The 23,348-nt window shown below is 44.4% G+C and overlaps 1 protein-coding gene across 19 annotated transcripts in view; it reads left to right on the forward strand.

The window, feature by feature from the left end:
• The window catches only part of FOXP1 (forkhead box P1), a 465,689-nt gene that overhangs the window by 232,882 nt on the left and 209,459 nt on the right, over window positions 1-23,348 (forward strand). The window lies entirely within an intron of this gene.

The raw sequence follows: 23,348 nt of genomic DNA on the forward strand, positions 1-23,348 counted from the left end.
AATACCCACTAATGCAGCTTAAATCTTAGTCTTAAAATGCAGATGGCCCTGCAGAGTACTTTATTCTGAAGGTCTGCGATGGGATGGGGTCCCATAATTTGCATTCCTCATTTCTCTAACCCATTCCCTGCTGCTGGATGGAGAGCCACTAGAAGAAAAGTTTAGAAGAGTAAACTGTTGCGCCAGTGTGTTTGGCCCAAGTTCATCCACTTACTAATTAGTTGGGGTACTATGCATATAAATTAGTTTCTCTGTGCCTCAGTCTATGCATCCATCGGTTGATATAATGCTGCGTACCCGGCCGGCGCTGTGGCTCAATAGGCTAATCCTCCACCTTGCAGTGCCGGCACACCGGGTTCTAGTCCCTGTCGGGGCGCCAGATTCTGGCCCGGTTGCCCTCTTCCAAGCTAGCTCTCTGCTGTGGCCAGGGGGTACAGTGGAGGATGGCCCAAGTACTTGGGTCCTGCACCCCATGGGGGACCAGGATAAGTACCTAGCTCCTGCCATCGGATCAGCGCGGTACCTTGGCTGCAGCATGCCAGCCACGGCGGCCATTGGAGGGTGAACGAACGGCAAAGGAAGACCTTTCTCTCTCTCTCACTGTCCACTCTGCCTGTCCAAAAAAAAAGAATCACACTCTTGTAAAATAGTTAATAGCTTGAAAAACGATCATAGTGCAATGAGTGGAGGGGTAGGGGGAGATCTGAAATCACCTGCAACAAAATGTTACCAATGATCTTTTTGGTTAGTGAGATTTTACTTTATTTTGTATATGTTACCCTTTTGTATCTCCCACATTTCTACTATGACATATATTGCCTTTATTATACCAAAAGAAAGTTAATTTGATTCACACTTGTTGAAAAACTTTCATGAGATGTAGTTAAATGACAGAGAATACCTGTACCTTGAGGGTGTGTGTGTGTGTGTGTGTGTAGTTTTGTTGTTTGAAAAGCAGAGAGAGTCAGTGAGAAATCTTTCATTCTCTGGGTCACTCCCCAGATGCCTGAAACAGGTGAGGTAGCACCAGGCCAAAGTCCAGTCCAGGTCTCCCACATCAATGACAGGGACCCAAGTACTTGAGCCATCGCTGCTTCCTCCCAGGGTGTGGTTTAGCAGAAAGCTGGAATCGGAAGCAGAGATGGGATTCAAACCCAGGCACTCTGACATAGACGCAGGCATCCAACGCTGAGTCTTAGCCACTGCACCAAACACCTGCCCCTATACATACGTTTTTTTTTCTTTGCATAGGAATCAAGGAATAAACATTTTACAGATTTTCTCCTATAATGACTTTACATTTTCAGTGATCCCCCGTTTGCTCCCTGGTACCTCTCTCCACATAGCTGCCTGGCCCCGGCATGTTTCTGCTATCAAATGTGACAACTGCTAATCATCATCTAACATTGTCAGTGTGTGACAAAATCAATCCTCTATCAACAGAGAGTACAGGTGGACAAAGTCACTTGCTTCCTTTACCTCTTCCCATTGCTCCCAGTCTGCATGGACCTGGCATGACTTGTGTCCGTCCACAGCCATCTACAGATATACCTCGCTGCTTGCCCAGTGCACTTCACTGTGGCTGCAGCCTGATATCACTGCCTGCAGGAGCTGGAAGAGTCAGGAGGAATCCCCTTGAGGAGGGTTGAAGCCCCTGCCTCAAGAATTTACCAGATGAGTAAGATTAGGCAGGTTTGTCATCTCTGCCAGTCTCACTGTTCTCATCTGTATAGTGGGGCAATAGAGATAATACCATGACCTCAGCACAGTAGTCAGCTCTGTTCACTCTTTCTTAATGCTCTTTTGGCAATGGTGCAAAGCCCCCACTGACATCTTAGGGAAACAAAGGTGAAGACGAGGAGGGAACTGCAGAGTTTCTAGAGACTTTTCCATGGATGGACTCTGCCCCTCCCACATGATATTCAGATCCAATCCCCATAGGGCCTTGTGGACATTCTCTTGGAGTTCCCCATAGAGGAACCCTCTTCCTCCCCTCTGGAATACAGGAGTCCCTGTGTCTTCCCCCAGGGTGGTGAATTGAGAGAAGCATGAGATCCGGACAATGGAACTCCTCATTTAGAAACTGACCTCTGTGCGCAGACTGAGAGACTGCAGGGAACCCGTTCTTGTAGGCAATTAGTGCCCCAATTGACCATTTTAGCAAAGAAAACACATATCCTAATCAATACAGAATTTTTCCACCATACCTACGAGCAGCCCTACTGAAGGGGCCCCGCACACAAATGTTTCAAATTTAGAGGCAGAGTTAAGGACACAGTTTGCCTCCAGAATCTGAATTGAATCAGGGTTTTATTTCAGATAAAATCTTTGGGGCTCATAACTTAAAAAACACAACTTTTACTGGCATTACGCAATTTGCCACGGGTCATTTAGCAAAATGTTTGTATATGTAAGCCCAGGTTCTTCTTTTGAAAAAAAGGAAGGGTGGAGGGCGAGGATTGGATTTTGCTGAAATCCAGGTGGCGTTTCAGTTTATATTTAATTTTAATTGGAAATCAAATACAGGCAAGGGAGAAAAAATGGACCATGTTTTCTTTTCTAAGAGTATCCATTGGGAAGAGGAAGGACACTGCCAGCCAGATTTTAAGAAGCAGGTTTTTTATTGGCATGTCTCTTTCTTTCTGGCTAAACTCTTGTGCCTGCATCTTTTTTAAACATCTTGAGTTTTTACACATGGCAATGATTTTTGTGTCTCCATGCCCCTTGCTGCCCTCCTTCTCTGTTTTCCCTGGGATTAGTACCTAGAACCAGGATAGCCAATAATTACACACTGCACAGAACCAATTGCTTCCCTAGGCTGCTGTCTTGCCGAGTCCCCTTTAAATTCCAGACAGAAGGAATATTTGATTCCTGTGGCCCATCCTGATTTCTGGAAGGCTGGGAAAGTGTCTGAAGAAATGAGAACTGGGGCCCCGGGGGGGTTGTTTTCTTCAAAGCCAGAGTTTTAGAAGGTGCTCGAATTTGTGAGTATAACTAGCAGTAGGTGCATTTTGTAACGTTCCCATAAAATATTGGCAAGGTGATGATGGCACAGTGAGGGAATGGCTGCCGAGCATGCTGGAAGAGATGGCAAGACAGTCACTTAACTCTACCCCTGCCTACAACATAACCTGTGTGCCAAAGCCGAGTGAAATCCTCGGAGTTGGCTCTGTGTGAGGCTTGGGTGCAATTCAGATGTTTTCCATTGGAAATTGAATACCAAATCATGTTGGATTTTCTGCTGCACAATGAATTACACGTTCATTGTAGAAAAAAGTAGAAGGTGCAACTGAGCCAGCACACAGAACAATGAAATGCAACTGCCTGCAAGCCCATTTTACAGAAGCGAGAACTGTCAGCATTTTGGTGACCATCCTTTGCCTTGTTCCCAATAAGGAAGTTTAGGGATGAGAAAACAGTTATAATGCTGCTTATCATCAGAATTGATAGGGTTGATTTTCTTATATAGTGCTTTACTTTTTTTTTAACCTTAATTTTAATTTTGCATTTTGTGTGTTTACAGTTTGAGGGGAAAATCTGTGTTCTTATTTTCAAATTTCATACATGATGGTCTAATGAATGCTATTTTCCTAATTTTCCCCTTTCACCTTCTCCCAACTTAGTAAAATTCCATCCTTAGCCATAATTCTTAAAAATTATTTTTAAGAGGAAACATTTAGCACACTATAATGACAGCAGGGCATCCTAGTTTTCAATAAAATGAGTACAATCCTTTTTTAATTAAAATCCTAAGCATCCCTATTGTCACAGTTTTTTATGGGTTTGAAATTGCTAATATCAGGAGTAATAATGATGTTAGGAGTCATAACAATACCCACAGCAACTTTATCCTGGTACTCTGCATGTCTTACACAGTTGTCTGAAGAACACCCTGTGGGCTGAGTACTCCCATTCAAGCCGAGAAAAAGCTGAATGAACTGCCCACGTTTGCTCACACGGCTCGTAATTGGACAAGTCCAGGCTTTAACTCAGGTCTGCCAATCCCAGAAACTGAGGTCTGCCACAGAGCACAGAGCCTCACTTACTGTGTTTACTGGTGATGGGTTCATTCCAGAAAGGACTCCGCACATTTCCCCATTCCTCCTTCCCTATCGAGAGTACCCTAAGCTGCTTTCTCATCTCCACCTGCATGTCTTGCCGGGTCCAGAAAGAAAACCCTGAAGATTGCCCTAGCCAGCAGCTTTTCCATGCCTACCCTGTGCTCTTTGCAGATTGAACCCTTATTTTCAGCAAATGTGCCCAATTTTACTGGTAAGCAACCGTGCCTTGAGCTTGGCTTGGTTTCTCTTCATGTTAAAGGGAGAGAGTCCTGTTTTGTACCTGCTGCCCTGAGTCCTTGTGGTGAAACCCCAGGCCTGGCATGCCAAGCAGAAGTCAGCTTCATTCTCCGTGTTTCTAAAGCACGGTGAGGAGAAGGCCTGTGTTCCACTCAAGAAACAGCAGAAATGTGGCAGGGCCTCTGGTGATCTGTGGCATGCTACAGGAAGAAAGCCGAAGCATTCGTAGTCCTGCGGGGTCTGAATGGTGCTCCCCGGCCGCAGAGAACTGGACCCTTCTCGTTGCCATCTCCTTGTCTAACCAGGGGGTGAAAGCATTGCTTCTAAGATATGGCAAGTCTGGGTTTATTAATAAGGACGCATGTAAGCTGCAGGCATTGATGGTTGCAGTAGGTATTTTATAGACAACCTAAAAAAGCAACCACGTTGGGTTTGGCAAGTTCCCCACTATTGCTCTTGTGTTTGGTACACAGCACCAGAGGACTTAAACTGCACACTTTCTCCAGGTGACCCCAACAGCTGTCACAGAGCGACAGGACTAGGGAAATACCGTCTGTGTTTTCTTAGTATTATGTAACAGGCTTGAACCCTTTTCCCAACCAACAAAAATGCATTTGGATAAAATATTTCTGGTACCTTGTGTTTCTTGAGGCAGCTAATTGCCCAGCTTCCCTGATTAATGAGTGAGTGCCTTTGAAGCCGCCACAGTTATTTTTGTTGTCTTAATATCGGGGGAGAGTGGATTATTTTGCTCTCAGAGTGATTAGCTCTGTTGACAAAATGTCCTCTGCTCCCCAAATGGTGTTTTGTGTTCATGTTTCCAGGGCTCACCTGCTTTGCTCACATCCACGCCACTCCCGTCAACAAAGAACAGTCGCTTGGCCCAATAAATAAAAGATAGAACTCACGGAGGCTGTGTGATAGGATGTGGGGTGGGGGTTTTAAAGATTCATAACCTACAAGTCAAACAATGTACATTTCCCCAGCAGCAAAGGCATCTGTTTGTTTCCAGTATGGGAAATGGTCTTTCACTTTCACGGCTTCTTTTTTACGAACTCGGCTGATGAGGCCTAGCCCTTGGGTGGCCGTTGGGTTGGCTAACGTGTCAGTTGGTCTTGTTCCGGGTCTGCTCAAAAGCCCAAATTCCAGACCGCAAGGGTTCACCTTGAGTCTGTCTTGATTTTCCTTTCCCCTTTAAATCCACAGCGCTGTGGCAAGAACAGCGGGGGCAGGCTGACAAGGCAACCAAGTCAGAATTTGAACATCTTCCACTTTGGGGCAGCAGTTGGCGAGGCAGGGAACCTCGGTGCCTCAGAGAGGTCCCTGTGGCCGTATCTGTGTCATCATTGCAGAAAAGACACACACCTGCTGGGCCCAGGAAGAACAGCAAAGTGTGTCAGCGCCCTGGGCAGGGAGCAGAAGTAGGTGCCCACTTCTGAGCTCCTCGGAGGAGGACCCCCTTCTGTCCCATCTCCTGGTGGACTTCCAGCTCTTTTCCAGAATGTGTCATTGGACCTTGATCTCGCCTAGTGCTTCTTTATTATGTTTAAATAGAGTGTGCCTCCTGTTCACAACTTGTACATCCTGTAGGAGTGACAAAAGCAACTTCCAGTTGTCCCTTGAATAGACAGTTGCCTACTCCCGCGTGATTGTCCCTGCAGTCTCTTGTGGTCCTTGGTTCTCTTCCTCTCTGCACTCCCTACTCCATGTATACCAGGGGACATAAAAATTTCACAGAAAAGTGGAATTAAAAGTCTGGATTCATTAGTGCAAACTTTTTTCATAACTGGAAAATTAATGTATGTCCAAAAAAATCCATGTGTGGATTTCAGCTACTTTGCACCAAAATAAATGTTTAATCCCATATTCCATGAACTTTTTGAACCCCACTTATCTAGAGGGGTATGTGCATGCATCATGTATTCACTTTTCTCCTTTTTCTTCCCGTGTAGTCATAGAATTTTTTAAATTCCTCAAATGATCCAGTCCCACATTTTATGGCTGAAGACACTAAGCTCAGACAAAATAAAGGCTTTGCCCTTGCTTACCTTCTGCATGGATGCCCCTGATGTGTTTAGAAACAGTCTTGTGGGGTATGATGTGGAGCCTCCCATGATCTGTCAGGATGAGTGAAATCAGGAACCTTGTTCCTAGGGTTGCTAGCACTCTTAGCAACAGTAGTCCATACATAGAGTATGTCTGTCTGCCTATGTGTGTCCATGCACGTCTGTTTTAATGGAAACTATTGGGAAGTGGCTTCTTTCTTCCTTAACAGTATTCTAGAGCAGGCATGAGCAAATGTTAAATTTTTTTTTCTGTAATTTTTAAAAATGTATATTTTGGGGGGGGAGGGAAAATAAGAGAGAGAATATTCCCGTCTGCTGTTTCATTCCCTAAATGCCCACAACAGGTGGGATTGGGCCAAGGCTGAAACCAAAGCTGGGAGCCAGGAACTCAATCCAGGTCTCCCACATGAATGGCAGAAACCCAACCACTGGAGACAGGAGCCAGAAGTGGGTTTCCATCCCAGGCACTCCATACCAGATATGGGATGTGGGCATCTTAGCCAGCATCTTACCTGCTGGCTCAAATGCGTGTCCCCAAACTTTGAATTTTCTTTAGATGGTAAATTTGCTGGCTTTGTAGCCTATTCTGTCTCTGCCACAAACACTGTGTCTGAATACAGCCATAGATATTATAGACGTAAATGGCTCTGGCTGTGTTCCAGTAAAACTTTATATAGAAAACTATCAGTGGACTGGATTTAGCCCATGGGTAGTAGTTGGCCAACCCCCATCCTGGATGGTGCCTCAAGGATCTTGTTTCTGCGTAGGAGGTGATAAAGTTCTTGTGTTTATCACTTGGTACCTTAAGATCAGTTCCTTTTTATTTTTTCATTTTCTTCTATAAAACAAAGCAGAAACCTCCGCGTTTCATCCTTCCCACCATGGTTTGTTTCCCAATCCCCATTCCTTGCAGTCTCATTCACTGTGGTTATCCTGGTGACTGCAGGCCCACATGTTCCCGAGTGCTGTTGGGAAAGCAGCTCAGACTTCCCAGAATACGCCAGCATTCCCTGGTGGGATGACTTCAGCCCTGGTCTCCACATCGCGTTGTTGTCAGCCACAGCAGAGGCAGCCTCTGAGCGTCCTTCCTAGGTATTCATAGTCTTCTTAGGCTGCCTAACTGTACCCCACACTCCCACCCTCATTTAAAAATCACCTTGCATTGTGTCCCTCAGTGGAATATGTAGCATCTTTTAAAAAAAGAAAAATTGAAAGCAGAGAGAACAAAACAAAGGTCTCTCATCTACTGGTTCACTCCCTCAATGTCCTCAACAGCAGGGAGTGCACCAGGCCATAGCCAGGAGCTGGAAATTCATTCTGAGTCTTCTATATGGAGCGGTGGGAACCTAGCTACGTGAACCATCACCTTCTGCTTCCCAGGCATGCGCATTAACAGGAAACTGGAATTATGACTGGAGCTGGGACACGAGCCCAGGCACTCCGATACAGAATGTAGGAGTCCCGCTCACCCATCCTGTGCGTATTGCACCTGCACTTTGAGTCTCGTCTTCCTTCTCCTCCTTATGTTGCCGTGTATGGTTGTACTGATAGGATACCAGCCGGAATGGTGCATCCAAAGACCTTTCTGCATCTCATACGCTTTCAGTGTTTTGTGTAGGACAAGAGCTAAGGCCAAAATAGAAGAAGAGGGAAAAGGATTATCTCACCCACTGAGGCACTTCCCATTCTAGACACCCTATAAATGGGGCCAGGTTGGTTGGGTGGCGGCAGTAGAGAGGAGGAGGATGGAGAACTTGGAGTTGGGGAAGGGAACCTCACTGCCTGCCTGGCAGATTGTTGCTGTCAGACCACGTCAGTTTTGCAAAAGTCTTTAGGGATCCTGACTCATGTTGTTAGGCAACTCATGAGAAACTCCTTTTGTGGCAGGAAAAAAAAAATGATGAGCCCCAGACCAAGAGTGAAAAAGAAGTGACCTCTCTGTGAAAGCGGTCCAAGAGCCGCACCAAGGACGTCGGCCAGCCCGGGTCTGGGTGTTGCTGCTGTAACCCTCCCCGCGGTGGGGAGTAGCTCACTGTCTTAGAGCCTTTAGCTCACGTCTTGGAGTTGCTTGGGCCTATAGGTTCTGTAGCTTTGACATGATTCCAGACACATAGTTAGCTCCATGAGCTTTTTGCACTGGGGTTTGTGTTTTCATTTGGATGCTTCGTTTAAGAGTGGGTATCTCATCAGACCTCCTATGTGAGAACGTGGTGGGAGCTTCCCCTCCACCTTGGGGCTGTTCTGTCAAAATTTATCCCACCTGCCACGTAGGACTTGCTGCCTCAGCCGCTGACTTCAGGTCCCGGCTCTGTTTGCCACTCCTGTTTCCTGCTGGTGTGCACCTTGGGAGACAGCAGATGGTGGCACAAGTACTGGGGTCCCTGTCACACATGTGGGAGACCCAGACTGAGTTCCAGGCTCCTAACTTCAGGCTGCTGCAGCCCCAGCTCTTGCAGGCTTTTGAGGAGTGAACCAGCAGATGGAAGAACTCTCTCACTCTCGCTTGCTCGCTCTCTCAACTCTCGCTCTCTTTTTCTGCCTTTTAAATCAACAGAAGTAAATAAACAACAAATTAGAAGTGTATACACTGTCAGCTCAAGAGTCTGAGTGACACTTTGAGAGCTTGGCCCTGGCAGGGCTACACTCTTGTCAGCTGCTTCTTCCCAGGCTGCTGCAAGCCTTGGGACTTTGGAACCTTGCTGAGCATCCCTGGCCCCGCGCTGTGGCATCGAGGGACCGCATTGTTGTCACAGTGTCTGCTGTGGTGGTCCACCCCGCTTCTCCTGGCGAAAGTCAAACTTGAACTAGACTTGACTTTCCATGGAGGCCTGCTTCCATCCTAACCGAGCACGTGGACTCGAATAATTTTGGATCTTGCACATCACGTGCTCCGTGCACCTCATCTGTGGAGGGCACGCCCTGGGAGGTTTGGTCACCTTCCCCTCCAATTCTGCGGGCATCAGGAACCTGGAGAAAGTCCTGTTTGTAAAGGCAGCAAGCGGCGTGGTCTTGCAGCCTTTGTTGAATCATCCCTTCTCCCCCGTGCACAGGCAGCCCTCTGAAAACATACACTGCTGCTTCTCTCCTTCGCTTCTGGATAAACTGGAACTCAGGCTCTGGTTTCGGTGTCGGTGTTTCTGTGCTGTTTTTGGAAAATGCAGTCCCTAACAAATTGCCATAAGGCACTGCAGCCCTTTACAAAACGCCATTTCTGAGCCACAAACAGAAATATCAGGAAGGCAGAGGGAAGGAAGGGCGAAGGAGACCTTGGTGTTGAACACAGGACCACTCACCTTGGGGCTCAGCGAGCTTCGCCTCAGTTTCCTCTGCTGCAAAGACAGGTTCATAATAATAAGCGCCCTGCACCTGTCAGCAGGGTGTTAGGGAAAGCAAATGAAGTGTTCATGCTTGGTAAGCGATGAAGCACTTGTCATTTTCGGATGGAGTTTTAACTGGCATGACATTCTTTGAGGACCTCACATACGAGGGTGCTTTGGAACGTTCGTGAAGAATGAAGCTAAAAGACAAGCTTGTTAGGGTACAAAAACTTTTGCACGCGAATGTGGTCCCTTGGGGTTGCCTTGAGCAGTTCTGCAACATAAGCAGCAGACACGCATCTATTTTTCCAAGGTTTTCATTTTTATCTTTTTTCCCCCCTCTAAGGTAGAGTATCAGAAACTTTGCATTCTAAAACAGAAGGCACTGTCTGAGAATTTTCTTTTATAGATATATGAAAACGGAGGGCTAACCTGGAGCCTTCCTGAGACGAAAGCTGGGGTAGCCTCGCTCGAGCCATGAGATTCGGCAGGAAGGGTAACGGGTCGGGTTGTTACTTATCAAAGGAATATTTGCTGTTGGCCTTAGTATAATAATGTTAATGAGATTATTAGGCGGGGGAGATTTTCGATAAATAATTGATAAGGATTAGAAAGTGCCTTTTCTGCAAATAAACTTCAGAATAATTAATATTCATGGACTCTGTTTGTCAACAGAAAAATGTAAATGAAGAGCTGGGCCCACCAGCAGACGCTAGTCCTGAAGGGCATCTGTAAGATAAGGGTTAAGGAAGGAGAAAGGCTGGCTTCAGAGACGGGGCCTGGTCCCCCAGCTGTGCAACTTCTTACGTCTCTGCACGCACGGCAGTGTCTCTCCCGGAGAAGCCCTGAAATCAGGTTTCTAATAGGTTGTCGGTTGCAAGGTATGAAGGGCAGAAGGAGGTAAGGAGGGACGGCAACTCGCTAATGCAAAGGCAGTATACTGAAAGTCACTTTTATTCCTTATTCATAATCTGCATGCACACTCTGGATAATAGATGACACCGCTCATTCCGTACTTTAACTTCAAAGTGGAGCGAAGGCACGGATGACAGGGCCGGGAGCAGGAATACGAAGGGACTAACAACAAGAGGAAAAATGCCTGTTTACGGGATTGCATTTGTTGGCACGCTCTCCTCAGATATTGTTCCCCCAGGAATTGTGAGAATATGTGCAGCGCGAACAATGATTTAACATCTGAAAATGGTACTTAAAGAGTTTCTGTCTGGTCGTAATGTGATGAAGGCTTCCAAAGGGAAGCTGGGGACTTCATTCCTTCTATTTATCTATATGTCTCTCTGGTTTGAGTCAGCGGTAATTGCATATTTAACCCCTCCAATAGATTTAACCCTCACAGTGCCAACTTTGTACACTGTGTAAAATGTACTTTGATCCCAGCAAAGTCAGACTTTGGAATTCCCTTGCCAAAAAAATTCTTTAAAAAGGAACAAACCACGTTGAGTGTGCATTTGTTTTGGCCGGATGCATGGAGGGAAAGAAGTGGCAGCCGAGTTTTGCACTGGGAGTTAGGTGAAGAAATGCCCCTCCTCCTTGTTTGCAAGAAAACTTGTCAAAATACAGACTTGAAGAAGAATGAAAACTTAAACCAAAAAGAATCCGAGAAAAAAAAGACCGACCCAACCAACCATGTTTTGATCTTGAATTTTTCGTGGCTCAAGCTGAAACAAGAGAAAGAAGGCGCCATGGAAGGAAACTGAAGACTGACAGTAAATCAAGAGTGTAAATTTGCCGCTTGCCTCAGCAATATGGTTTTCTCAATTAGTGGTCGTTCTGGGAGGCCTGCTTAACAGCTTATGTGAAACAAATATTAACACAAATTGTATAATTACATCAAAACCCCAAATTCCTCAAAGATGCAAAACGGTTTCTCAGCTGAGAGTACGTGAGCAATAAAACATCCTATAGTCAAAAGAAACGCACTCCAAGGAAACCATAAGACTGGATCCGAGCGACTTTCACAGTTTATTTTCATGGTATTTAAATTATGATACCAGTGGGTATTTTTAATTAGTGTGCACTTGTCTACATAAGCCATGTTGGCAAATTTGACTCATTCATACAGTAGTTGCTGTAAAAGAGGCCAGCACAGCCTGCAGGAATTAAAATTAAAAGTTTCTGCAAGCTGTTGTCGCCATGACCATATCTCATTAACTTTAAAAATGGAGATTATTTGCCTGAAAGCTTGATTTGACTAGCAGTAATCAAATATTAGGCTCGTCGGAGTGAGGGGTGAGGGGGGGAGCGTCATTGTTGTGATATATACCGCTAAGTGTTTGCAGTTCACTTTAAATAGCTGTATAAGATTTTTGTTTTGACAAAAGGGATAGGAAAGAGAAACACAGACATATGGCCCCGAAAGTATTATTAGGATAGTTTTATTTTAGATGAAGTCTCATTATTTACTAAGTTTGCCGAAGATAAATACGATTATGCTGATTACTAATTCTTCTCTCATTAAGGAGACAGATTAATTATTTGGAGTAGCTTCCGCTGCTTGATCAAAGTTTAAGTATTGGAAACGGGGCCTGTCTTGTGATTATCTTTTCTTCTCTCAACTGGTTAATTGGCATGAACCTTAAATTTGTACGTTGGATTCATCCCGTTGTTTTAGCTAAATATGATGAAGGAGGTCGCAAAATTGTGCATAAAAATGAACCAAAATAGAAGAGCCCACTTCTTATCTCATCCACTCTTTAAATAGCTTGTTATTTGAGTGAGGTATCTGAGCAAAAAAAAAAAAAATCTTTTTTGCCAGTAATTAAGGAATCTAATGTTGTGAACCTGAAGTTCCCAAAAGATGGTAGACATGGTCTCGTTTTAGATCTTGTTTTATATTTTCTCATGCACAAAGAAGCTTTTTGTACCACATCAGGGTAAACCAGAAGATGAAGATACATTGGGGCAGTTGGGGGGGGGGGGGAGTGGAGTAGAGTGAGAAAAAAGGTGCTGTTAAACAAAAGGCAGAAGATAAAGTCTCATGCCTTTTTATGTCTTTGAACTGGGGACGCGCTCTGCATTTTACTAAAGGAACATGAGGCTAGAATGCAAGTAACTGGTTTTTGCATTAGGCTCTCCCTGGAGGTAGCAGAAAAATATCATGTCCCTGCATGAAATGCGAATGTGAAATCTACCAGAAAGAAATATTTATGACCATTTTATGCTTGATTAGGCTTGGATGACATCTGTTAGAAGACAGGGACTGGACAAAGAGAGAGACGCTCGGGGGCAAATGTTAACGGAGTTGTTTAGACGACGCTAGGGCAGAGGCGTCCATTTACTGCCAGGCAAAACACAGGAATTGTGTTAGCGAGAGTGCAGCTGACAAGCATCCACTGTGATGGAGACACTGCGCGCGGACTCCATGAAATCAGCAAGTACAGCTGTTGATAGTTGCTGTGCTGCCTCAGTGTGCAAGCGGGAACCTGGGCTAAACCCTGATCCAGTGACTTATGGGGAGCTGGCGTCTGCACAAAGTTACATAAATGTGACTCAGCTCTAAAAGGAGATCATCTTCACTTTTTTCAAGGGAGTTTTACGCTCTCCTCCCCTGTGAACTGAACAGTATCAGAAAACGCCTCCGTATTTCTCAGCGAAAGGAGAAATCAGGAAGTTACAGACTCACCCCTGGACCCTTCTGCACCCTGAGTTTCTTTTCTTGAGTTTCCCCTGTTGGAAATAAAATAAAATAGAAAATAGAACGTAGGCCCCTTGGTTCTATAGAAGTTCTTCATCAAAACAGTTCCAATGTTTGCCCATAAGCAGGGGCAGGGAACAAAGTTTTCCAGCACTGGCAAACATTTTATCAATGGTTAAACATTTCAGTGTTAAAGTCGGTGCTGTTTGTCTTGAAGAAATGTCCCTGCCCAGCGTGGAGGTATGAGCAGTCAGTTCATTCTGGTTCTTTTCCCAGCTCCTTTTCCTGTAAATTTTCTCTGTCTGGAATGCTGATGGGAAATGTTATTTTGTTTTTGTTTGCAGCAGTTCTGTTGTTTTGATTTTGTCTGAGTGGTATGGAAAACAGTACGTCACTTAGAGTGGGTGTTTTGTCTGCCGGCCATTTGGCCATTGCACATATATTTCTCATACTTATTACATGATGACAAGGGAACCGAAAAGGCACAATTTTCCAGTTGAATTTTTCTTTCCAGTTTAATAATAGTGAAAAAAAGAAAACCAAGTTAATAGATTTAGCAGTTTGATGATACTCACGAGGTGACATGGACCTGAGGCGGTTTTTCATTTTGTTCATTCCTTGTGGTTAAGAAGTTATTTAGGCAAAGGTCAAATTAATGCATATATCAGTTTCTATAATAAACTGCATGGGGATAGCATTGCGCATTTTGCATACAGTTGTGAAATGGTGTAATTTAAGTAGGAAAACTCATAAAAAGATAATGAACAATTTTACCATCATTCCTGCGATTAGGTTGGGGTACTCTTACCCTGCCTGGTTCTAGACCACATGTAGCAAAACCCCTACCAATAACTGCATTTTAATTAAAATGATTCAAAGTGAAATTTGGACGAAAACCCAGAATTCAGATCTCAGAGAATAACTTAAGGCTGTTTACTGGCTCAGTTTGGACATGCTTTGTCGGGATTCACAGTGTTAAGGAACATATTGCAAGAGTGTAGAAGTTAGTTTCTACAAGTAAGTAATTTTTGGTGTAATACAAAACTATAAAATGGAAACGATGATTAATTTTTCAATTTCTCTCTGCAGATATCTAATCATTGTACCCATGGACCGCCAAAGGCTCCCATTAAAGATTTAAAATGCAAGAGGAAGGTAGACTCCAAAAGATGGGATTTGGGATTAAATAATGTAAAATAACTGCAGGGCAGTAGTGAAGTGAAAGCTATTGGCACAATAAGAGAATCTCTTAGACTTTTTTTGAGATCCACTTAAAATATTGACACCAAGTTACACACAGTGTCAAAGATTGAGATATTAATAAAATTATTTATAACCCTGATTCAGTTACGAGGCCACGGGTTTTTCCTTCTTGTCTTCCACCTATTAGCTATGCCAGACAGTCAGAAAAGCTCCTGTCTGCAACGTTAACATGGAACCACGTTGCTTCTTCCTGGAGGATTCTGGTTTTAGATGGGGAAATGCAGTGTGTGGGGGTCACCTGTGTATGTACAGCATGATTTTCTTCCAATCAAGGCAACTTTTATAATCCTGGAAGAAGGGACATCGCCGCCTCGGTATATAAAAGCTGTCAGTGAGGTCCAGCCGGGCTCCTCCAAGCGCCGCTGTACTGTCTTTATCACTTTGCTCGGTTCCACATAATAACATCTTCATCTGAGATTGCTGTGGCACAGGGGAACTGCATTTGTTGATCAAATTTGGCTGGATAACACTGTGATCTCGTATCCTGAAGTGCGGAGATGTGCCTGGAATATGTAAGTGCAAAGCCGGCCTCTTGATTGATTGATTCTGCCTGTCACAGAACAAGATAACTGGATCAGTAAATACTCTGGGCACTTCAGCATCATCTCCACAATCAAAAGTGAAGGCATCATGGGGCTGGAAAACACCAGGGCATGATGGGAGCGCACACATCTCAGAAGGATCGTCAGGAGCAGATACACGTACACACACATACACACACACAAAAGAAAAATCTTTGTGTGTGGTTTCTTAGAAGTGTAAAAAAAAGTATTTTCTGCATGTTTAGAACGCTTCCTGGTTATAAAAGTCGAGTTTATTTTGCAACTGTCATCTTGGAGGTGTTCAACGTTTTTCATAAAAGGTTGTTATTCGAGTTTTGTTTACAGAGGAGATTTAGAATGCAGATTAGGGAAGCAGAGCTGGGTAAGAGGTCAGCCGTGGTCTCCCGCACAAAAGGGACTTGCACCCAAGATTGGCTCCCTATTAAAATAAACTTTTTGTTTAAACAGATGGGCCAAACACATGTAAACAAGTTGTTTAAACTTTTACTAAATTCCCAGGGAGCGCCTTTCAAAATTAGCACAGGTTGCCAAATTTGGTGTTTAATTACACAGAGTTCAAGAAAAGTTGAAAGAACGGAACTGTGGGAGTCTCTGGGAGATGGGGCGTTGACAGGTCACCAGGTGTCAAACGTTGTTCGTGGCGCCATCATGGTCCCCCTAATGGCACTTTGTCACCGTCTCACTAGTGGTGCTGCCTCTCCTGCATTTGTCTTTTCCTCCCAAAAAGCTCTTACATTCCTTGGAGCCAAGGACTGGCTCATAGTCTTGTGCCTGTGCCCCCGTTTTCCTGGAAGTCTGCCCTGGACGTAGTACACTGGCTGTGGCAGGTGAGTTACTGAGGGCCTCAGTGTTTCCCGTGTTACGACTTCTCTTGAGATGCTAGTGGTTTCCAGAATTTGGAATTGAGTATTGTGGCTTTGAGTCCTTCCTTTAGGGAGCTTCGTTGTTTCCCTGGTGTCAAGCTGTCGGGAGAGTCGTCTTTGGTTTTCTGTTTTCCTGCTCAAGGTTGAGATAGTGCTTAAGCACTGTGCTTCCCTTACCACCAGCGACTCACTTTTTTTTTTTTTTTTTTTTTTTTTTTTTTAGATTTCTTTATTTAGACAGAGGCAAAGAGAAAAAGAGAGAAAGGTCTTTCATCCAGTGGTTCACTCCCCAAATGGCTGAAATGGCTGGAGCTGGACCCATCCAAAGCCGGGAGTCAGGAGCTTCTTCCGGGTCTCCCACACGGGCACAGGGGCCCAAGCACTTGGGCCGTCTTCCAGTGCTTTCCTAGGCCATTAGCAGACAGCTGGATGGGAAGTGGAGCAGCCGGGACTCGAACCAGCACCCATACGGGTTGCTGGCATTGCAGGCAGCAGCTTTACCGCTACACCACAGTGCCGGCCCCTGTTGGTTCACATTTGCTGGACAGCAGTGCTCCTTCTCATTCTGTGGCCTGAGCTGGTACTGATGGGGCTCCGTTGCCCACCCCTCGTTTTGGATTTCTACAAGTGGTCCATGGCATTCTGTGTGGCCTTCAGGTTGTCTTCATGCCTTTGAGACCACTGTAGCAATGTGTTTTGTTTCTTCTCTTCCATGGGGCCAGAACTAGCCCCTACCCCCTTCTTCTCCTGCAGTTTGCCCACAGGCTCCACGTGGCAAACTGAAGGCCTAGTGGGTGTTAAACCCAGTCATTAAATCAAGAAATTTCTGTCTCTGAAGAAATTTCTCCCGTGGAAGGTATACCTTCATTAAACATTTCAATAGCGATTTTTATAGAGAGAAACCAGTTCTCACACTTAAGAAAAAATTATTACCACTTCTGAAATGTCTGGTTAGTCCTTTGTGACTTACTTATTTTTTATTCGAAATGATTAAAAATGCCTTTTGGCAAAGTTGGCCTCCTTTCTTAACTTTTCGAATAAAAGAAAGCTGAAATGAGTTTAACGTTCTTTAAACAATAAAAAAAATTTGTGAGGTGCTGATGATTTTAGAGAAGCCATTCTGGGAAACAGGTTTTAATTCTTTTTTTTTTTATTCGAAAAAAGAGTGGCGTTCCCTTTCAATTTGGTGGAAGCTATTCCTAGTAACGTTTTATAAAATCATTTTCTTTTCAGGGTGTGTTTTATTTCCTTTCCATCCCTTTCAGGAAAGAGAAAGTGTTTTATTGGATATTTTTGTTTCAGTCCTTGTTTCCATTATTTTTGCCAAAATTCATGGGAGTTCACTTTCCGTTTAAATGCCTGAAATACTCCTTGAGGAATCTGCATTTGGGGACAACTTTTGGGAAAAGGCTGTGTAAATGGGTTTAAGGAAGAAAAAACAGTTGTTACTCTGCTCATCTGAACCACGATTATTTTTTCCTGTACTTTTAATTTCAGAGGCAAATAATTTCAAGTGTAAGGGGAACATTTGAGTTGGAAGTTCAAAGGCAGTGGCTGTTGGTTGTGTGATAAAGCATATCTTAGTTTCAAGTGAAGAGAGAAAGTAAACTTTATTCATTGGAAGAAAGAGTCAGTAGATTTGTTATGAGAACCCAAAAACAGGTCCCTGAAAAGAAATTTGCACTCCCTAATGAAGTGGTCTTGGCTGAAAGACTTTCCTGCAAACACTGGCTCCCAGATTGTGAATGGACGTTCTAGCTAAATGTGTTAGTCTTCGGGAATTAACGTGAGGTGATTTCTCTCTAATGCCATTCACTGTTTCTAGCAGAATGTGTTTTGTTCTGTTTTGGAGTCATCTGCTTTGAGTCCTTTAAATTCCATGTTCTAAATTTGTGGGCAGCAGTCGTACATATTTCTAGCCCTTACATTGAACAGAAATCAGCAGAGATGGGCTGCTTTTTACTTTTGTATCAAAACTATATACTGTGTGTTTGTGTGTGTGTGTGTGTGTGTGTGTGTGTGTGTTGTGTACATGGGATGGGCTTTAGCTTTTGTCTGTGCCAAATTTTACAGAAGGACTCCTGTTCGGCTCAGCAGACTTTTGACCCTTGACCTTCTCACAGTTGCCATGGTGAAGCAAAGGGGGGGGTGCTTTCTCGGCACTGGCTGTGGGGCTGCGTTCTAACTTTTCTATTGTCATGGTGGTGGTGTTGGGTCGGGGGAGGATTTAAAAACCTGATTAAAAATGGGCCAGTGCCTGGCTTCCATGAAAATTCTGCTTTGCTCCAAACTGTGGGACTTGTTTGTTTTGGCGGGCCTCTATGGCAAGCCCGACGTTGATGTAGACTTCCATATTCAGTGTTTACCTTGGAATTTTACACGTAGGAGTAATGAAGGAAGCAGCACACCAGGTGCTGTTGTTGTTGTTGATATGATTCTGTTCTGCCTGCATCTTCTGAACTGTGAGGACACAAGTGGAGACGATTTCAGCTTGGTCACCCCTCACCTGACCATGCTGTGGAGACTGGGCACTGAGTGGCCACCACGTTTGCTATGCAAGAGAGTTCATAAAAATTTTTGTTGCTGGAGGAAAGCTTATATACAGTAGTCTGTTTGTCCTGTATTTCAACCACCTGAGTCACAGCCAAAAAAGCAATTGTCTACTACATATTTCAAACAGATGCTGAGGGGTAGAAGGGTGACCAGAATTCACAGCAGTAAAACTCTGCTCTCCAAGTTCCCTTCAAGGAAGTGAACTCATAAAACTTTTGCTGCCGACTTATTTGTCCAGTCCTTTGAAGTATTTAACATTCATGTAGCCAACAAACCATTGGCACCTCCATTTTTCACTGAGGTATCAGGGCCTGTTAAAGACATACCCTAGGAGTGCTGGGGGTTGGGGATGGAGTAGGAGGGATACTGGAAGCAGATCTACTTATTGAACTGCTATTTGTGGATATTGCTATTACTGACACCAATCGTGTACCTTTAAAGTTCTCCAACCCAGACACCGTTTCTTTTGAGTTTGTGTGTGTTTGTGCCTATGATGATAGGAAACACATTTTAGATGGAACGCTGGCTTGCTTTTTCCTCTTTCTTCCTGTTATATTGATACATCTTCTAATGGAGAAAGACGTATTGATGGACCCTGGAAGAATGATGACCGTACTGACGGGAATAATGAATGCTACCAGGAAGATTTTATGAAATGGAAAAAAAGAAATGGAGAGGGATGAGTTTGTGGCCTCGTGGTTAAGATGCCCCCATCCACATCCAAGTGCACCTGGTTTCCATACCTGGCTCCTGACTCCACGCACACCGTGGGAGGCAGCAGGGGATTGGGTTTCTGAATCCTGGCTTTGGTTCTGCTCAGTCCCTGCAGGCATTTGGGGAGTGAACCAGAAAATGGGATATTCATTCTCTCTCTCTCGCCCTCCCAAATAAATAAATTACTCAAAAAAAATTTAAAGAGCTCAAGAGAGACCTCAAAGAAGAGAATTAGGAAAGAAATAAGTTTGTTCAAGCCCGTAGGTAACAAAAACATGTGGCCTTTTAATTTCTTTCTGACAGTTAATGATCATCCCTGACTGTTCTCGCTAAGCCCGTTCCTACCAACGCACCTACACGCGTGTCACCCTGCCATTCCCCCATCTGTTTTTCATCACAGCATTCATCCTCAGGTGAAATGATCTTAGATAGATTTACTTTTAATTCGCCTCTTGCCGCTAAATATACATTTCAGCACCGTGAGAACTTGGTCCATCGCGTCGTTTGCTGTATTCCTGGTGCATGGCATGTACTAGGAAGACAATAAAGAGGGACTTGGAGTGAGCAACTGTTCCAGCAATCTCAGCTCTCTTAACTTTGGATGCCTTCATGGGACTGGCTCCCCCTTCAGTTAGAATGAACTTTTTAAAAGGATCGTATTGATAATGCTTATTTCAGATGAGATATAGAAACAAAGGCCGTGGGAAGTAGTGGTTAATCAGAATTCCAGGCTAGTATTTAGCTGCATTTGTCCTAGTATTTTGGCCAGGTTTCAGTTAGCTAAGTATCTCTTATACCCTATAATTTAGTATATAGTTTCAGCTTTCCAAATAATGGCTGGCTAATGGTAAATGTTGTTTAACTTTCTAATTCAGGGGAGCTACCTGTTCAGCAGAATTTTAAAAATTGCAAGTGATGATTGAAACCAGGTTAAAAAGCACTTAAGGTACATTTGGCTGTGTGTTTGGCGTCGACTTGGATCGGCCTGTGGCTGTCATTACTCTTTTTGAATCTGAACATAAACTGCAGGGAAGGGTTTCGTTCAATGGGTCCAAACTAACACTTAGCTTGACTGAGCCAACTTTTCCCTTGGGTAAATACCACATCTTTCTCAGTGAGTCTGCTCTGAAATGTTGACTCAGTTTCTCTCCAGTGCCTTCCATCCCGGGTGTGCGCTTGGTGGTTATCCCTGTCGTACTTCCTGTGACTTTGCTGTTCGCTCTAACGAAGCTGACGCTACGGAAGAATCTCACTAAAACTATTAGAACCACCGAATGTCTTTCTCTCTGTGGCTCTCATTGATTCTGCTCATCAAAAACTTGATTATTCTCCCCAAGCACAATTCTGATCACATTATTTTCTTGCTCCCTATTTCCTGCTAAATTGCATATAAATTCCCTCACTCGGTATGCAGGGCATGAACTGGGTTAAAAGCATCCACGCATTCTTTTCTACTCCTCTCACAAGAGGTTGGGGTCTCAGTCCCTCCCCCATTTACCCTGCTTTGGGCAATGGATTGTAGTGGAAATGACATTGTGAGAGTCCCAGACCTGGCACCTTCTCCTTTGTTCTCTGGGTACAGGCTTCTCTGCTGTGTTGGGGAAGTTCTGGGCAGACGGCTGAAGGATGAGAGGGCAGGGAGAGGGAGGGAAAGGGAGAGAAACAAGAACTGAGGTATCTGTACCTTGGAGGCCCAGACAAGCTGCCAGCTAAATGCAGTTGCCTGAGTGTTCCTTAGCCAAAGAAGAATCACCCAGCTGAGCCCAGCCAACCCCATGAATGTTGAGAAAAAGCAATTGTTACTCAAAATCTCCAAGTTAGGGGTGGTTATTCACAAAAGTAATAAGCACCTGAAGCAAGAAACTTAAAAGTCTAGCCTCAATTTACCTTTTAATTCTTAACCTTGCATTTTCTTCCATCTTTGTAGAATGTCAACCAAATTTGCTTCCTTTTGCTCATGCTGTCTTCCGCCTGAAACATCTTTACACCTTACTCTTTTCTCTATGTCAAATTCCTTAGGGTCAGTCACCTTCCTCTTGACTTACTCCCAAGGCCTTCATCACTCGCAACTTCTGACTTCTCTCAGTTTACTGTAGTTCAGCATACATAGGCATGGAGGTCGAGTTAGGCAAACTATCGTCATGGGGCTGGCACTGTGGCATAGTGGGTAAAGCCGCCGCCTGCAGTTCAGGCATCACTTATGGGTGCCAGTTTGAGACCTGGCTGCTCCACTTCCAATCAAGCTCTCTGCTATGGCCTGGGAAGGTAGTAGAAGATGGCCCAAGTCCTTGGGTCCCTGCACCTGTGTCCTGGAGGAAGCTCCTGGCTCCTGGCTTCTGATCAGATCAGCTCAGCTCTGGCTATTGCGGCCATTTGGGGAGTGAACCAGCGGATGAAAGACTTTTCTCCCTCTCTGTCTCTGTCTCTGTCTCTGCCTCTCTCTAACTCTGCCTTTCAAATACATCATCATCATAATGAAAAACTACAGTCATGCATTGTGTGATGAGATTTCAGTTATAATGGACCATGTACAATGGTAGTCCCATAAAACAGTATCCCCTAGTGACATTGTAGCCATTACTAGTTTTTGTAAGGCATATGCTGTGATGTTCCTACAACAGGAAAATCATTTCTCGGACCTTTGTCACTAAGCGATGCGGGACTGAATTTGAGTGAGTAACATGTTCTACGTGAGCCTTAGTCTCCACATCTGTCAGATCATACAGCTGCTTTCTCAAGTCTCTTTCAGGTTTGAATATTCCAGAACAGAGCTGCTCAGTAGAATGTTCTGCAGTAGTGGAAAAGTTGACATACCTGTGCTGTCCCTGGAGGTAGCCGATTTACCTGTGCAGCACCTGAAATGTGAGTGCAGCTGAGAAAATGACTTTATGATTTTTATTTTACTGTAAGTAACTTAAATAGTTGCACATGACTAGTTGCTCCTATTTGGAGCAGTACAATTCTAGGGTTTTCGAGGATTGAAGTAGAAATATCTATTTTCTTTTCTCTTTCTCTCTCTCATTTATTTTTTTCTTTTGAAAGACTTATTTGAAAGGCAGAGTGACAGAGAGAGCCCTTTTCCATCCACTTATTTACTCCCCAAATGTCCTCAAGCAGCCATGACTGGACAAGGCTGAAGCCAGAAGCCAGGAATTCTATCCCAGTCTCCTCCGTGGGGAGTGGGCTGTCATCGGATAGGCTCCCGAGTGTATTAGCAGTAAGCTACAAAGGAAGTCTAGCAGCTGGGACTTGAACCAGTGTTCCCATACGGGACGCCACCATAGAGCAAGTAGTGGCTTAACCAGCTATGCCATAGTGCCAACCCTGAAATGTCTCTTTTTCACCAGATGCCAATGAAGGTTGAGTCCTTGATTTTCACAAGATTGTTGGAACTTGCTGTTTGGGGAGACTTTTCAGGAACACAGATTCAGATGACCCAGTGGCCGAAATCTCCCCAGTGTCTGACCCACTCTTTTTCTTATCTGAAATTTTCTTTAGCTTTTAGAATCCCCACCTCGCCCTGCAGCAGGCGCCGAGCCCACTTTTCCTTCGGCGTGTAAATCATCCCCCACTTTTGATCGCAGCCCAAGCAGAGATCAACAGCCTGGTGTGGAGCTGCAATTTTTTACAAAACTCCAATAGGCCCAACGTCGGGGGGAAAAAAATACATACGCGACAGTGTCAATTGAAAACCAGCCGGGTGGCAAGCGCAGCGCAGTATAGTGAGAATGGAGCCGCCTTCGGCCTTTTTGATGATTGGGGACACAGTAGAGATATTGTGAAATTACCTTTTTTATTGGTTCTTGAGCCTTCTGCAGTAAATGCCTCTTCTTGAAGGAAGTGAAGAGAATCCTTGTGTTCAGCTTGACCTTAGCATGCATTGCCCGGCAGTTCGACACTTGATCCATAATTTAGCAGGAATTGCGACTCGAGAGTGTCTTCCATTTGGGCTCATTTCCCCTCTGAGCATAATGATATTCATTAGGGCTTCTTTCCTGTTGCTTTTGTTTACTGTCATTAAAAAAAAAAAATCAGTAGCAAAGTTGCATCCGCTTTATT

The sequence above is a fragment of the Oryctolagus cuniculus genome, chromosome 10, assembly GCF_051225735.1.
Source record: "Oryctolagus cuniculus isolate XC-2025 breed Fujian yellow rabbit chromosome 10, ASM5122573v1, whole genome shotgun sequence".
In the NCBI taxonomy this organism is placed as follows: Eukaryota; Metazoa; Chordata; class Mammalia; order Lagomorpha; family Leporidae; genus Oryctolagus; species Oryctolagus cuniculus.